This window comes from Ursus maritimus, unplaced genomic scaffold (genome assembly GCF_017311325.1).
Source record: "Ursus maritimus isolate PB19 unplaced genomic scaffold, ASM1731132v1 scaffold_11, whole genome shotgun sequence".
Lineage (NCBI taxonomy): Eukaryota > Metazoa > Chordata > Mammalia > Carnivora > Ursidae > Ursus > Ursus maritimus.
The window spans coordinates 11,510,420-11,527,202 of record NW_024423453.1 but is presented as its reverse complement, the minus strand read 5'-3'; positions in this window follow the sequence as shown (position 1 = coordinate 11,527,202).

Genomic DNA, 16,783 nt, shown 5'->3' with positions numbered 1-16,783 from the left:
GTAGAGAGAGAGAATCCTAAGCAGACTTCACACCCAGTGTGGAGCCCAAAGCAAGGCTCAGTCTAAAAACCCTGAGATCATGACCCATGCCGAAATCAAGAGATGCTTAACTGACTGAGCCACCCAGGCTCCCCCTGTTCTTTTTTTAATGCCAGTTTCTTCCCATATATAATTTAGACAAAAGAATCCTCTGATGGGTTAAAGACACTGAAGGAAACAGGCTGAAGATAAAGATTTAGAACACTGAGTTAAAAAAGTAAAACAAGTAAAAAAGAATTTTTGTTTCAAATTAAAAAAAAATAACATGTACACATTCTTGCAATTAGACAGTTACTAAAAGTACCTCATACTTTAATGTACTCACAAAATTATTCCAACCATATATACAACCATCAGTGAAGGATTGTTACTGCTACTTCTTAAGGATATGCAAAGTTTCTTATGTCTAAATATACACTCAATTTCATCAGTATCCTAATGTCCCAAGACCGACTGTAGATAATGAAATCTTACCTGGTCATGGAGATCAAAAACAAAACAAACTTCAGTATGTTTTCAAGACTGATACATTTATAGAAAAGCGTTTCATATTAAGTATCTCCCTCTTATCCAATCTATCTCTTAGCTGTTGACAAATTTTATATACGATCTAAGATGATAGCCAAATTATCCAACATTAACTTTTTGGAAAAAGTTGTATAAATAAAAAAATAAGGTATCCTATTACAAGAGACTTAGAAACGCAACATTATGGAAAATATTTACTGAGCACTGTTGATAGATATGCTATTAATAAAAACTATTGGAATTTTTTTTTAATCCTTGCATTTCTACAGTGTTTTGCTTTCCAAAGACTTCTCAGAAGTACCATCTTATTGGAATTACCACCATATAGCCAGGTGGTATGGAAAGGATTAGCTTTAATAAATGAAACCCAAGAAATAGAACATTTGGAATTACAAGATTAAAAAATCACAATTCTTTTTTATAATAATTTTTTATTATGTTAGTCACCATACAGTACATCCCTAGTTTTTGATGTAATGTTCCATGATTCATTACTTGTGTATAACACCCAGTGCACCATGCAATACGTGCCCTCCTTAATACCCATCACCGGCCTATCCCAATCCCCCATTCCCCCTCCCCTCTGAAGCCCTCAGTTTGTTTCCCAGAGTCCATAGTCTCTCATGGTTCATTCAGATGACTGGATTAAGAAGATGTGGTCCATATATACAATGGAATATTACTCAGCCATCAAAAAAAATCACAATTCTGAATAATCAAATGTGTTGATTTTGTTCGTCCTCTCTCCTTGATGGGAGACGAGAATAGAAGTTCATTTCCTGTCTCCCCAGAGAGTATTCTTTTTGAACGATATAGGATTCATGGGTTCTAAAAATATATGTGTACCTCTAATGTATTGATGTTTTGAATAGAGCTGTGCAGTGGCCAGAAAGATTGGGTCCATTTTAGGATTAAAAAAATAGGACTATATTATCAATATCATTGACAATACATAGATTTGAGCTACCGTCATTCTATGCAGTGTCACTGACGTGTTGGAATGCCAGGCAAAACTGACACAGAAAAATGACCCTGGAGCTTAAAAGCATCTCACACAGTGATACCTGATCACTATTTTCTGCAGTCATGGGCATAAAACAGTAGAGGGCCACTGGGCCATGATAAAAAGATTCTCAGTAAAGTAGGTATTGCCTGCTTGGGTGCACACTTGAGCTGCACTTTGCAAAACTCCAGCTTGAGGACCTAAAATGAAATTATATCTAGTTGCTGCAGTTTGTTTCTGATGTATAAATACTTTCTGGCAATCATGGTAACCAAAAAAGTTAGCACCACAGCCAAATCCTGATTTCAACATAGAGTCCCTTAGTTAAGACCATTTGAGGATTTTGTGCCAGAGACACTGGAGTTTGTTCTGCCAAAGGCCTTTGAAGTCTCTGTCCCCCTGCCATTCCCATTTGTTGAACAAGAGTACAATGCTGAACTGATGGGTCATTTCTTGTTTCCTATAATATCTTGGGTAGGGTTTCTGCTGGCTCTGTTGGGTAAGGTGATGTAGCTACTGGTTTGTGGTTATCTGTGGGTGCTGTCATTAGAGGAGCAGAGGTCCATACCATAGGTGACACTTGAGCACCATTGTTCCCAGCTGGCCTAATATCTAATAATAGTATGTGTTTCATGTGATAAACCACCCCTTGTTCTCAATATGGCAACAATACAGGCCACTATCTGCCTTGACTTTATTCTCTATGTGTCATGGACACATTCCCTTTGCCTTATAATACCTATGCTTCTGAAAAATGACATGGGATTGTGGTACCAACAGGTTAGGAAAGAGTTTTCTCAGCTTTTCACTTACCATCTGTCTTCGTGGTCTGTGTAAAAAAAAAAAATCAATTTTTTAAAATTACTCTATAGGATTCTTTGTTTCACAATTAAAATGATAGTGGTTGACTGTCAAGTTGCACACAAATCCTGGTTTCATCATATATCAGTTATGTGGTTTGATGTTATTTTCCTTCTGAAACTTCATACATTAACAGTGGATAATAATGGCATTTTCTTGATAATCGAGTTGTGAGAAGAAAGTGTTACTGTAGATAGAACAGTGAAAACAATGGAGTATAAAAGTGTAAATTATAATTATAAATTGTAACTTATGTTTATAATATTACATTTAAAAATTTAAAATATCACCATTATTAGTAGTAATTGTGTCATTGTCTGCTAGACTTGCAAGTTTACCCTACATCATTTATGTAGCATTCCATGCTGGTTCTCACATGACAAAATGCATTTATTATTCCTATCATTGTCTTATTGTTATAGATTCTTACAGGGATGCTCGTTCCATTTAATTTTCATCAAGTTTCACTTGTTTATATCTAGGAGCGTTTTGAAATGCATTAAACACTTTTATACAAAGACTTAAATGAGTCATTAAATAACATTGTTATTGCTGCAATTTCATAGGCAAAATAACTTTAGTGATTTGTTCTATAAAATTTTACCGAACTTCAGTAAAGAATTCCTTAGACAAGCACTAATATTTGATTGGGAAATCATGAGTTAGACACTTAGAATTAAGGTTATTTTCTTTCATATTTTCTGATGCACAGCTAGATAGAAATACCTACATGTCAAATTGCTATCACTAATTTTGAGTATGTGATTTAAGGTGGTATATGAAGTAACCTATTTGAAAAGTTAAATTTATACACAGGGTATTATAATTTCCCAGCATCTGTACTCTGTTCTCTTAAGGATATTGTTGTTTTCATAGATCTCTTATTTATAACTTTTGACATATGTTAATCATAAACTTTTAATGTTTTCATTTTCCTCTGTAAAAATGCTTTCAGCTACTGAAAATGCAGGAAAATAAATGACACGGTTCCAAAGCTCTAAGAGAGAATGTTTATAATTTTTCATTTTCATACATTTGTAAATAATTTTTAATTCTTGCATAAAATCAAACTTAAATTTTACTAAATATTATTTTAAAATTAATTTAAAAACAAGAAAAGATTGAGGCAAACTGCTGCTGGAGAAACTGTCTACCCATCCACAGAACTAACAATTCCATCTTATGTTCTAAAATAAAATTTGCTGTATAAAAGTGATTGCATTTGAAATTATTGGTATATTTGAATGCAACTACTAAACCATGAAAAATGAAGCTTCCATAAATTAGGAGGCAATGCTTTGCTAACAAAACCATTTGAGCACCAAAGTTGGTAAGTATGCATGGTACTATTAACAGATGTTGTTGCTTATACTGTGAGCTGCCTTATGATGTGGTGTTAAGCATTGCTTTATATCTACAGTGAGCATAAGCAGCTTGATCTAGGATACAATGAAAATGAAGCCAGATTAGAGATCATATGGAAAAGTATACAATTATCTTAACAACTAATTTCTTAAAATCATGTTTTCCATTGCACTTGTAGAGCTATTGATAGTATTGTTTAACATTACCATTTTCCTGTTAATATTTTAGTAAATTACAAAAATATAAAACAGTATAGAAAACAAGACATTCTGTTGGGGAAAATGTTTTTGCTTCTCTATTAAACATAATGTAAATATTAAACATGCTATATGTTGCTTGTTGACACTAAAAATAGTTTAAATTTTTATTTAAATTCCAGTTAACATACAGTATTAGTTTCAAGTGTACAATGTAGTGATTCAACACTTCCATACATCAACTGGTGCTCATCACAGTAAGTGCTCTCTTATATCCCCATCATTTATTTCACCCAACCCCCAGCCTCCTTCCCCTTTGGTAGCCATCAGTTTATTCTCTGTAGTTAAGGGTCTTTTTTTTTTTTTCCAAGATTTTATTTATTTGTGAGGGAGAGAGCTAGAGAGAGCACAAGTTTGGTGGGGGGGTGGGGGGGAGGGCAGATGGAGAAGCAAGCTTCCCGCTGAGTAGGGATCCTGATGAGATGTGGGACTTGATCCCAGGACCCTGGGACAATTATCTGAGCCAAAGGCAGACACTTAACTAATTGAGCCACCCAGGTGTCCCAGTCGTGATTTTAATATAAAATTTATACTTTTTTTTTCAACACACTGACTATTTTATATAAAAGTTTAAGCAGAAACATCTGGGAAACTATTATTAAAAAGTCCATATAACTTGGACATCTCATCCACTTTCAAACCATCTTAAAATACTTAAAATTATTATTATTTTTTTAATTTGAGGGAGTCATGTATTCTCAGAGCTGGAAAGAAATTTGGTTGGCCCTATAACTGAACTTTCAAATTATATACATGAAGAATCTCAAGTGGAGAAAACAAATATTTTGCCCCACTCTTTCTAATGTACTTAGTGGTAGAATTAGATTTAGAATCCACACCGTCTTGCTCAAAGTCATTAGTATTTACATTGAATTTTATTCTTCAAATAAGACTTTAATTTTTAATGAAGATATTAATACACACAATAAATTTGGAATATAATTAGCAGTGTATTTCTTGCACTACATTAAATATCTAATATACTACTATAGCTCATTTTACTTGATATCATAATTCTTAATATCTCTTCATGATAAACTGATTTTATTACTCAAAATCCAAAAATGATTAAATATAAGAACACCGAGCTCAGTTTGACACCACAATGTTAAAATATTTAAAATTAAAAAATTTTATTCTATTTTCCTTCTTTTATAAGTATTACCTCATCACCACAACCAACAGCAACCCCTTAGGCATTCACAATGGCCCACTGTGTTATGTGATGAAGTTTAAAATGTCTAATACAGGGACTTATTTTTTATCGCATTCTTTTTATATGTGTTTGCATATGCTTTATAATGTAGCAGGTGAATACATTTCCATATTATATAAATTCAGTTATTTACTTATTCATACAAACAGTAATTATTTATGAACATGCAAGCACTCTTCTGTACACTTAGAATCTATTAGTAAAAAAAACTTCAAGTGATCTCTGTGTTCAACATTCTGGAAAGGCAGAGAGTAAAAATAGTGTAATAAATAATACAGTATATAATAAATTTAAAATCATTTGTTACATAACAAACTATAAGGTTATAAATGTTATGGAAAATTAGCGTAAATAGCATCAAGTGAGTTGAGAGTAAAATCCAAGGTAGTTGAGTTGGCATCATAAAGAAAGTGGTATTTGAGTAAAAGGTCAAGGAGGTGAAGCTGGAGAAAAGATTATATGGAGGAAGAACATTCCAGGTGGAGGAAACAGAACAAAGATTATATGGATAATGCCTGGTGTGTTCTAGAATCAGCAGAATCAGTGTTGCTATGGTAGAGGGACTCTGGAAGAGAGGAAGGAGATAAGGTTAGAGAGGGCTTAAAGGTAGATAGTATTCAACCGTGTGGATTTAGTCTTTGTCCTGAGGGAAACAGAAAACCACTGGGAAATTTGGAACAGAGATGTAGAATGATTTGCATTTTATAAGAATAATTCTTGCTATGAGTGTGAAGAATAGGATGAAATCTGAAACACGAGTTAAAAAGCTATTGACATAAATCCATTCGGCATAGAGTAAGATATTACAGTTGAGGTGATGTGTGAACCTTTAAAGTAATTCATATATGTGTTGGGAGAAAGAGTGGTATACAGAATGGTTTCAAGTTTTGCAACTGAGAAACTGGGAGGGTAACGTTATCATTGCTTTTGATGGGGAAGACTACAGATTGAGTGAGTTTGAGGTCAGGATGGTGTAACATAAGAAATTCAGCTTTAGACATGTTAATTTTGAGATGTTAATTGTTCTTCCAAGTTTCTATGCTGAACATGTTTTGTGGTATAAAATTTCAGAAGTCAGAAGATAGGCCAGGGCTTGGAGATACAACTTTGGGGAAATCAACACATATATGACATTTAAATCTTAGAGGAAGGATGAAATCCCCAGAGGAAAAGGTGAAAAAAGAGAAGAAAGAGTGACTATTGAACTCTGGAATTTTCCAATCATAATAGGTTGGGGAGAAACTGAAAAGGTGAGACAGAACACTGTGGTGTGCTAGAAGTAAAATGGGGAAAGTGTATAAAATGAGTGGGTTGATTTAAGTGGCATATTATGGTCTTTGATAAACTTGACAGGAACAGTTTTGGTGAAACCATGTGGATAAAGCTGGATTAGACAAGAGAACATAAAAAGAAGCATTGCAGACATCAGGTAGAGCCCGTTCTTTAAAGAATTTTTAATCGAGTGGGGGCAGAGAGAAAAGGGGTGGTATCTAGAAGATAAATGAAATCAGGTAAGTGTTATTAAAATGGTAGAACCAACATGTCTTTGTATGCTAATGGAAATGATTCAGTAAAGAAGAAAATAAATGATGTAGAAAAGTAACAGAAGATTTGTGAGACTGATGACCTTCAGTAAATGAAAAAGAATGAATTTTTATAATATAAATATATGTATTATATATAATATAAATATATATATACAAATATATATAATATATAATACATATATTTATAAATACATATATATGTATTATATATATTATATTATATATATTTGAAAGGACCTGACTGACATAGGAACATGAACAGTTAACATATTGTAGCAGATGTGAAAGCAGAAAATAGTTATGGATACTAGTTGGTGCATCATTGAGTGCTGAGAATATGTGGAGCTCCCTTCTAATTACTATATTTTTTTCAGCGAAGTATGAGCAAGGTTGTAAATTAAGGTGCACAGAGAAAGGGTGGAAGTTTGAAGAGACAGAAGGTATGAAATAGTTCTCAAGAAGGGGAGAGTAAAAAGCAAAAGAACCAATTGCTCAATAGCAGTACAAAATTAATCGTGGTAAGTTTAAAGGATAACGTGTGCTTGACCCTCTTTTTGGGGGATCATTCCCTCAAAAGTTTTCAGTGGTGCCACATATTTGGCAATTATCAATCTAAATCATCTGGCATTTGCTTTCTTTTATGTTAGGTGCCTATCATAGCATCTGTCACTTTTGTTGATTTTTAACATTTAGTAAAGATCTTCCTTCCCTTCTTTAGAGAGGAAGATCTCTAAACTAATTATTTCCTGTCAGTGATATTTAAGACACAATTGTAAGCTAATAGAAAGCTCACCCAAATGCTACATCTTAATTGACACATTTTGACCAATGCCTAGTAGCAGTAATTTTATATTTCATAAATTGAAATTATTTTTAGTTTTGAAAAGAAAGGTTAAAAATATACCAAGTAATTCTAGAGGTAACTTATGCATTTCTTATAATATTATTTTGAAATAGCCTAAATTTATGTTGGTGTTTAACTTTTGTTGTTATTTTAATTATTACTGGGTAAATTTCCATCATCCAAGCTATCAAAAGTATTAGGATCATTTCTGCCATGGCCTTGTCTTTCCTTCATACAGCCCCACCTCAACCTGTACATACATATTTTCTTTGCTAATTAAATACCATTAATTTCATCACAGAAAAATATTTAAGTATAAAAATTCCAATTCTTGAGATCTTGCTAGTGCTAACTATATAACTATAAAGCTATATTTGAAGAATATTGTCATTTACTGTCTTAAATTAAGCAATATATTTGACAGTCTTAGTTTCAGTCACTATAATAGAGAAAACGAGGCTGTTCAATTATTAATTTTTAGAAGCAACAGTTTTTTATATTTGAAATATCGACTAATATCAATTACTATTAGGCGAAAAAAAAATTCAGTACCTTTCTGATAATGAGTTTTAGTCCATATATGTACATTTTAGTCAATAAAACTTTTTTCTTACAAGATAACCTGAATTATAAAATGAATTTAATAAGATACCCAAAGTTATTAAATAATTACTTAATAAAAGTAATTTCTGAACATATTTTTAAATGTTATTAGTAAATATTGACATAAAGGAAAGTATTAAATATAAATTATTCTGTTTCATGGTCATAGATGCTGTTATTTTAATATTTATATAGAATACATGAAATCTATAATATGAATGTATACAGTTAAGAGAAATATCTGATCACATAATAAATCTGTATTACTAATACAGTACCTAGGAAGTTGACATTACTATTCTTACCAGTCAGCTTTCAATTTGCTCAGACTTTTCAATTTTTAAATATTCCTTGCCTGAATATTGTCTAAGAACATATTTCTTCTTACTATTTGCAGTTTCAATAAATGTAGCAAGTTTTACTTTGAATTTTTCTAGAGAAAGAAATGACATAACATTTTTAATATCTTTAAGATCAATTTTACAATTATTAGCTCCTTTAAAAAACATATTAATTTAACACACTTTCATGATAAAAGCACTCAACAAACCAGGAATAGAAGGAATGTACCACAACATAATAGTCTATAGAAGAAAAATCTATAGCTGATACTAGTGAACAGTCCAAAAAGGAAATTAAATAATTTTATTTACAACAGCATCAAAAAGAATAAATGCTTAGGAATGAACTTAACAAAGGAGATGAAAAGATTTGTATATTGAAACCTACATAATACAGCTGGAAGAAGCTAAAGATGACACAAATAAATGGAAAGACACCCTTGTTTTCATGGATTAAAGACAATACTGTCAAGATGTCAATATTATGCAAAGAAATCAGACTCAATGCAATTGCTGTCAAAATCCTATTTAGAGTTTAAACTACTCCATAATTTTGCTTCCTCAGAATCCATTTTGTTTGCTAAGTGGCTAACTGAACGGACCAAGACCATCTCCCAAGTGCATGCCCTAGATAACAGCCCAGAGAGTCATAAGAAAGTTTATGTCCCTGATACAACTCCCTATACCTCTGGTGATGATCTCTCTTGTCTCTCAGCTCCTTTTTGCTGTGTGCCCCATAAAATAAGACCACCTCTGAGTTTACTAACCAGCCGTTATTTTTGGTTTGAATTGACCAATCCAGCTTTAGTCCAGGAAACCCTAGAAACACTCCCTCTGTGAATGCTAATAAAATCATATTCTCCAGGTCCCGCCCCTGCACTCAGGCTTTACTTCCTCCTGTGACCCCTCAAGGCCTGCTGTGTACCTCTTCCAGGACCTATGAGAAATGAACTTCTCTATTTTACTTTCCTTTGTGATCTTTTTTGAACTGTGCTCATCATCTGACATCCCACCTGGGGCTCTACTTAATGCATGTTAATTTAACAAAGTCATTATAAATCCTAATGATATTTCTTTGTAGAAATAAAAATTCATTATAAAATTCATATGGAATCTTAAGGGACATAAAATAGCCAAAACAGTCTTGACAAAGAACGAAGTTGGAAGTCTTAACATTTGCTGACTCCAAAACTTACACTATTTTTTTTTTAAAGATTTTATTTATTTATCGACAGAGATAGAGACAGCCAGCGAGAGAGGGAACACAAGCAGGGGGAGTGGGAGAGGAAGAAGCAGGCTCATAGCGGAGGAGCCTGATGTGGGGCTCGATCCCAGAACGCCGGGATCACGCCCTGAGCCGAAGGCAGATGCTTAACTGCTGTGCCACCCAGGCGCCCCAAAACTTACACTATTTTTATTTCTATATTTTTGTAGTATTACATAAACACAGACCTATACACTACTAGAATAGAATAGAGAGCTGAGAAACCCTCAAATGTATGGGAGAATGATTTTTTACAAGAATTTCAAGCCCATTCATTGATGAAAGGATGTTTTCAACAAATGGTTGTAAGAAAACTGGATGTCCACAGGCAAAGAAATGAATTTGGACTCTTAAAAACACATTTAAAGAAAATTAACTGAAATGCATTGGAGACAAATGCAAGAACTAAAATTATAAAACTCTTAGCAGAAAACAGGAAAAGCTTCATAGCATTTGGTTTGGCAATGATTTCTTGGAAATGACAGCTAAAGTATGAGCAAAAGAACAAAAATAACTTGTACCACATTAAAATTAAAAACCTTTGTGAATCAAAGTACACGACCAATAGAACGAAAAGGGTAGCCCACAGAATAGAAGGAAATGTTTGCAAAGCATACATCTGATAAAGGATTACTATCTAAAACATATAAAGAACTGTAACTCATTAACAACAATCCTATTAAAAAGTGAGCAAGGGACTTTATTGTTGGTTTGAATTGACCAGTCAATCTAGTCTTAGCCTGGAAACCTGAGAGACACTCCCCCAGGAACACTAAAAAAATTGACATATAGTAAAATATTTTGTGCTTTGTATGTTTTTTATATTACTTAAATGCAAACATTTGTGTTTAATAATGGAAGGATACAACCAAAGTTATATAATTAAAATTGGAATCCTCAATGGAAATAACAGAATTACTATGCATCACTAAACTAAGATTCAGCCCTGACATTCAATATAATTACACAAATTAAGAGTTATCACCTCATATAATGCCTCTATTGTAATTTTTAAAAATCTGATTCCATTGAAAATAATAGCAATAATAATAACTAACATTTATTGAGGTTTATACTCTAAGTCAGAAACTGTATATATTCATTTAAACTTCACAACAGCCACAGGAGGTAGGTATTACTATCCTCAGTTGCAGATAAGAAAATTGAATGTTATATATAACTTGTCTTAGGAATGAGGGGAGCTGAAATTTGAATTCAGTCAGTGTGCTTCCTGAGTTGTAATTAACTGTCTTACCTTTAGTCTGGGGATATCCTCTGATATGTCCTCTTCTAGTTACTTGCAGGAGTTTGTTCAGTAAGAGGTTTTATTAAACATTTTATAGATAATATATGTCTTGCAAATATTTTTATATAGCTATTTCTGTACTAGTGGTAAAAAATAATATGTTTGTAGATAGCAACTGTTCACCAGTATTAATTTGCATTCAGAAATTATCGGATACTGAGTCTTTTGGCTTTGATTTAGAGAAGGCCCAGGTACGGCTCTTTGGTTCTCCAGAATCCAGGTTCATCCAACACCATCTGCCTTCACCATGCCGCCTAAATTCTACCCCAAAGAGATAAAAGTCCTATATCTGAGGTGCATGAGGTTGGGAAGTCAGTGCATGTCTGCCCTGGCCATGAGGATCAGCCCCCTGGGCCTGTCTCCACAAAAGGTTGGTGATGACATCACCAAGGCAACCAGTGATGGGAAGGGTCTAAGGATTACAGTGAAACTGACCATTCAGAACAGACAGGCCCAGATTTAAGTGGTACCTTCTGCTTTTGCTCTGATTATCAAAGCCCTCAAGGAATTGCCAAGAGCCAAAAAGAAGCAGAGAAACATTAAGCACAACGGAAATACCACTTTTGGTGAAACTGTCACATTGACTGACAGATGCAGCACCAATCTTTAGCCAGAAGGCTCTCTGGAACCATTAAAGACTCCAGGGACTGCCCAGTCTGAGGGCTGCAATGTTGATGGGAGCCACCATCATGACCTCATGGATAATATCAAGAATGGTGCAGTAGAATGCCCAGCTAGTTAAGACCTACAAACAAAAATATTTCAATAAAGGATCATTTGACAATAACAACAAAATTTGATATCACATTTAAAAAAATCTCAATGATAAAAATGTTTTCTAAAGAAGTAATTATCAACATATATTGCAATCCTGGAATCACAATCATCTAATAGAATTTTATTTGTAAATGCCAACTTTAACGAGCTTATTAGCGGTATTATTTTACTATAAAGATTGAATTTTTATGATGAATGTAGGATTCTTTAATCCCAGACATAATTAGGTCATTCTGGTATATTCTACAGATTGTCAAAGATTATAAAATAATCTAATGCTTCAGATATCCCCTTGTCTATTATTTTAAAAGTAACTAAAATATGCTTAAAGTAACTAGTATATCAAATATTTTCTCTTATAAATAATGTATATAATTGGGGCACCTGGGTGGCTCATTCAGTTAAGTGTCTTAACTCTTGGTTTTTGTTCAGATCATGATCTCAGGGTCATGGGATTAAGCACCAGATCAGGTTTGCTTGAAATTCTTCCCCTCATTCCTCTGCTCCTCCCCGCATCCTGGCTTGCACTCTCTCTTTCTCTAAAAAATAAATAAAATCTTTAAGAAAGAATGTGTATGTGTGCCTCGGTAGAACAGTTAAGCCTCTGCCTTCAGCTCAGGTCATAATCCCAGGGTCCTGGGGTTGAGCCTCACATTGGGCTCCCCATTCAGCAGGGAGTCTGCTTTTCCCTCTGCCCCTCCCCTGCTCATGCTCGCTCGCTCTCAAATAAAATCTAAAAAAAAAAAAAAAAAGTATATACCATTTTATTCCTTAATTTGGGAAAATAATTCACATATGTATTTTTCTAGTTTATAAATATTCTGTTCTAGAAGTCTGGAATTCTAATTCAAAACAATGCAAGAAAGAATTCTAATCTATAGAATCCATCATGACAGATTGGATAAAATGGGATACAACATTTATAAAAATTGAAATTCCATTTTGTCTCTGATCTTTACAATTACACAAACATTGTTGGTAATATAATTTGTACTACCCGTAAGAGCACATTGCTTTATATATGACTTTGCATTTATATTTTTACCATGAGTCTCCCATCAGAGTACAAAAGAAGATATAATGATCAATGGTATAAATCCTCAGACTTCGAACTGAGATAAGCAGATGTCTAGGAGTAGCACAAACCCATAAAGCTAACTGAGCAAAGAATTTTGAGGAGATCCGCTTTCAGGTATTCAACTTTCAGATGCATTGCATTCCGCTACAACGCATGTTCCCAAAACAACTTAGCAGTGATTGGAAAATGGGAAAATTATGTACAATAAAACGGACATATGTTGGAGTATGAACTATTTTTTTTAAGATCTTATTTGTCAGTGAGTGAGAGAGTGAGCACAGGCAGGGGGAGTGGCAGGGAGAGGAAGCAGGCTCCCTGCTGAGCAAGGAGCCCTTGGGACTGATCCCAGGACCCTGCGATCATGACCTGAGCAAAAAGCAGACACTTAACCAACCGAGCCACCCAGGTGTCCCAATATAAACTATTTTCTGTGGTAAAGACAGCCAGAATATCATAAATAGAATGATAATTTTCAGCAAGAAAGGAATAAGCATGGGTACTGCCCAGGGAGAAATGCTACTGGCTTTACTTTTTTATTGTTGCTTTAATGATAAAGGAAGTGCTTGCAAATTGTTCTTTCATAAAGATGTAAATTCTGCACCTTACACAGTTCTAGGTTCCTGGCATGTTGTACCTCCCCTAATGCTTGGAGGTCCCGTTACATCCAAATTATCTCAGGGTCAGCATGCCAGTATTTTCACTTTAATTTTAATTTTGGGGGGGGGTGTAATTTTATTATCCCTATAGGAAGTCTAGAGCCATAATGAGCTACCTGCCTTTGGTAATGAGGTTACTTATCAATGTCCCAAGGTTTTTGTTTGTTGTTGTTTTTGTATGTGGGTATTCCTGTTACAGAATTATACTGTAGTTTCAAGTGCACTGGCTCAACCTTAGTACTCTAATAAGCCCTGAGTATTTAAGATTTTGCAGAATGCGAGGTTTACATGGAATGCATATATTCTGTCATAACAAAAATCCCTGTACATTGTCCCCAAACTGCTCTGCACCTGAGTGACAAGGTGGTACAGAATCTCTGGTGCTGCCCTTTTCCCATGTACCTTTACCCAATCCCTGATTTCATCACTTAAGGGAAAGGCTTACCTCCCATCCATCTTGAATTCAATTTTGTTTTCTCCTGACATTAAAACAGATTTGAAACAGACTTGCAGTCAATCTGAAATATTGGTATCAGGGACAGTACTAAACAATACTTCATAAATGACACGGCAGAAGGCATTGCTGGGCAGGTTGTAGCAATGACAGAAAGTATGTTTTATAGATGGTTAAACCCACAGATCCTTCTTCTTATAAGGCCAGTTAATAATTTTTGCTCTTAGAACCAACAAATGGATCTCACTGATGAAATCTCACTGATAAAATTGTCATTTAAACACTTGGCTAGAAATGGAAGTAGTGAAGAAATCTTCACTTCTGAGTAATTGTATTCCATTTCGTATTAGTGTCCAGGTAGGGGTCAGAAAACACAACAATAGGAAGAACAACAAAAACTAAGGTGAGAATTAACTAGTAAAAGGGAATTTACTATGGAGAGGTAAAGGAAACTAAGGAATAAAAAGACAGTTAGTGTAAGGGACAACCACTACCTCTAGGGCTGATGGAGAGTAAAAAAGAAAGGATCAGACTCAAAGAAACCTCACTAAGCCTAAGATTCTGAGCCCACTGGAGAGTGAGGGGATGAGGTCACTGGATGACAAAGAAGTTTTGTGATGGGGTGCTGACAGAAATCTCTGAAGGGTGGGCAGCCCTGGATCACCTGTGTACTGTTGACCACGCACCTGCCCGCAGGGTTGCCAGCGACCTTGCTGCGAAACGGCCAGCTTGATTGCCGGCAAATGTATCTGCACTGAGAAAGGATGGTCTGAGAAAATCTGACGGGAGGTGAGTAGACTATGCTGAAAATTATTCTAAACTACTGGCAGGAAAAGTCTAGGCTGAATGAGAAAATAAACTATCCTCATATAGTAGAGTGCTGACTATAGGAAAGGGCTAGGAAGCACCCAGGATTTATGTGAAATATACTTAATAGAGATTTATTTTCCCCTTCATGATATGAGATGATTTTGCTTAACTTAATGTTTTAATTACATTATAATGCATTTTGACCTTTTAATCTCTGAAAAGCCAGTACAGACACAACTTTATAAAACAATTTTTAGTATCCACGAATACACTACAAGGAATAGCAATGCTCCTTCTATAGCAATGTTTCTTAAACTGCATTTATAAATATTCTTGTATATGCATGTATTTGTTTGCATACACTCACATATTTTAAAGGTTCTGAAATAACCCTAAGAAAAAACTATATTAACCAAACTTTTCACTAATTATGTTCATAACTATTTATGAAAGATAAGCTTTGCTGCTGTGTTTAGAAAATATCTAAATGTTTAGTAAATATATGCTACTTGACAGAATATTAGATAAAATAATTATTCGAAAAAGTGTAGGTCTTCCTTAGTCTTTGTCAAAAGTGCAATTGCCAAATTGGAAATGACATAATTTTTTTCTCTGCTTAAATAATTTTAGTTTGAAAATTATGCTGAAGTGAAAACTTCTTTAATAAAGTTTACCTGTGCAGAGTATCAGTCTAAGACTAAGGTACTTGGGCTAAATTCCTAAAACTTTAAATTACTTCTCTTGTAATTATATTTTGTTCAAATTTTCATTGTCATTTAAATTTCCATTTCTTCTGATGTTAGGAGCATCACTACTATTTATAATTTTTCCTAATGTCATGATGCAGCTTGAATTTTCAAAGAATATCTTCAAACTGAGATTATTCACTACAAAATGCATACATTATATTATCTTGTGATCTGCATTTCTACCTGGTAAGAGCTTATGTTTTTTTTCTAAATAAAGTGATGGAAAAGGAAAGGCCCTAGAGTCAAACCATTTGTATTATGAATGTATTCTTCTACTTTGTAACTGTGTGGATTAAGGAATTGATATAATCTATTTGATTTTCATCATTTATAAATTGGGGAACCACTTAGTAACTGTATGAATTAAGGAATTGATATAATCTATTTGTGTCTGATTTTCATCATTTATAAATTGGGGAACCATTTTTGATAGTTTGAGAATAAGTGACATAATGATTATAAAGCCTGGACTCAATAAATGTTAGCTATTATTATTAGTATCTATGCCAAAAACATTTTTCACACCATTACCTTATATGAATATAAAACATATAACTAAATTTATTAATTTAGCTAATATTTATTGAATGTGTATTATTCTAGTTACTGTGCAGTGGACCATTCTGTATCTCTTTCACAGTCAACTGGATCAAGTCAGATGCTCTGTTGTGTGGAATTTCATGCTTATGGACTGGGTATTTCATAAGCCCATAGATAGATTGTAGTTGAGTCTTTGTGGATTAAAAATGCAAATCCAGATTCAGAACAGGTATTGGTCCTTGTGGGAATAAAATACTGAATCTTCTATGATGGAAAATGCCCAAGGTATTCAATCTGTTGCCAAGTGGATTTTTTGTCTATGCAAGTAGTAGTGTCCTGTCACTTTCTCAGCATTGATCTTTGTTGCAGACGGGTTGGATATTCAGAAGTGTCTGTGGCAAGACTGAACCTGATAAGTGAAAATCTATACTTTGGGGACCATGTATAACCTTTATTTCTGCTACTTTGACCACTCTGTTAATATGCACATGTGCTAGTTCTGTTGTTGAATAATGGTAAAGACCAAGAAGATTTAGACAGGCAAA